We start from the raw sequence: 1,452 nt of genomic DNA, 5'->3' as shown, positions 1-1,452 counted from the left end.
ATATGACCTGCTACCTTGCTCCTGCCTACCTCTAATCACGGGAGCACAAGCAGATGACAATGCTGGCATAGACGAACGATCCTGATACTGAAGGTGACTCCCTCCCTATAATCTAGTCTAACCCTGTCCGTGTTGTTCGGACCTAGCTCTCTTATTTCCTCTCATTCTATCTCTCTCCTTAATCTTGTCTGCCTCAATCTGTTGGGCATGAGTCATCAGCCTAGAAATATTCATCTCACTATTCAGCATAGCAGACCTACACTCCTTAACCACATAACTAGACACTCCAGTCACAAACTTACTCATACTAGCCCGATTATCAGCCACTAAGTCAGGAGCATACTTGGCCAACTGATTGAACTTTAGATAGTACTCCCTAACAGTCATAGAGCCCTACTGCAGGTTCATAAACTCTTCCACCTTCGCCTCCCTTATCTCCAAAGGGAAAAACATATCCAGGAATGCATCCTGGAACTCTTGCCAAGTTGTAGGGATAGCTCCCTTATCTCTACCTTTCCTCCAAGTAATAATCCAGTCATAAGCAAGGTCTTTCAACCTATACGCAGCCAACTCCACACTATATTTCTCAGATACATGCATCACCTGAGTAATCTTCCACACCTCCTCTAAAAACAACTATGGATCGTCATCAGACTTGGACCCATAGAATTCCGATGGATTCATCCGCATGAAGTCACGGATCCTGGAAGCAGCTGAATCACCTCTCTACTACTATGGAGCCGGGGCCGGGTTGAACTAAACATTTGCAGTAACAGCATAGGCCAGCGCCTGAAAGGCTGTCTAAAATTCAGTATGAGACACATTTTCATTCAATGGGTCAACGGGTTGAGGTTGCTGACTATCATTATTTCTTCTCGCTCGACGTAGAGGCATATTTCTGAAAGAGAAGAGCACGAATCAATAGCAGAGAGAGATACTTTAAACATGATAGACTTCTGAAAGAAAGAATCACACTTTTTCCTAAAACATCTTCTAGCCTCTTGCTCATAGATGTGGCGCGCTACACACCGATGTTCAAGACTCTACTTAGCGCGGCTTGTCAGACTTCCTAGGATACCTTAAAACCTTAGGCTCTGATACCAAGTTTGTAATGCCCCAAAAAATAAGTCCCGGAGCGTCACACGGTGCTTGAGGCTACGAGTAGCCCCAAGCTAACCCTTTGAGCCATTTTCATTCAGTTCAACACAAATCAATGGGGTTTCCATAAATAACCCTCAAATATTAACAGAGTAATCATCATTCAAGAATAAAAGAATTTCAGAAAGATAACAAAATATGACTTATTAGTCAACTCCCAACATCTATACTAGTCTGACAAGCCTCTAAGACAATCAATAAAACCAGTGAGCCATTGAGATATGCCCCAACTAACACATACTCAATTATCAAATGTAAACAATTCTGTGAAACTAACATCAAACATCACGTCCT

This window comes from Capsicum annuum, chromosome 9 (assembly GCF_002878395.1).
Source record: "Capsicum annuum cultivar UCD-10X-F1 chromosome 9, UCD10Xv1.1, whole genome shotgun sequence".
Lineage (NCBI taxonomy): Eukaryota > Viridiplantae > Streptophyta > Magnoliopsida > Solanales > Solanaceae > Capsicum > Capsicum annuum.
The sequence above is the reverse complement of the archived record's forward strand: the minus strand, read 5'-3'. Positions refer to the sequence as shown.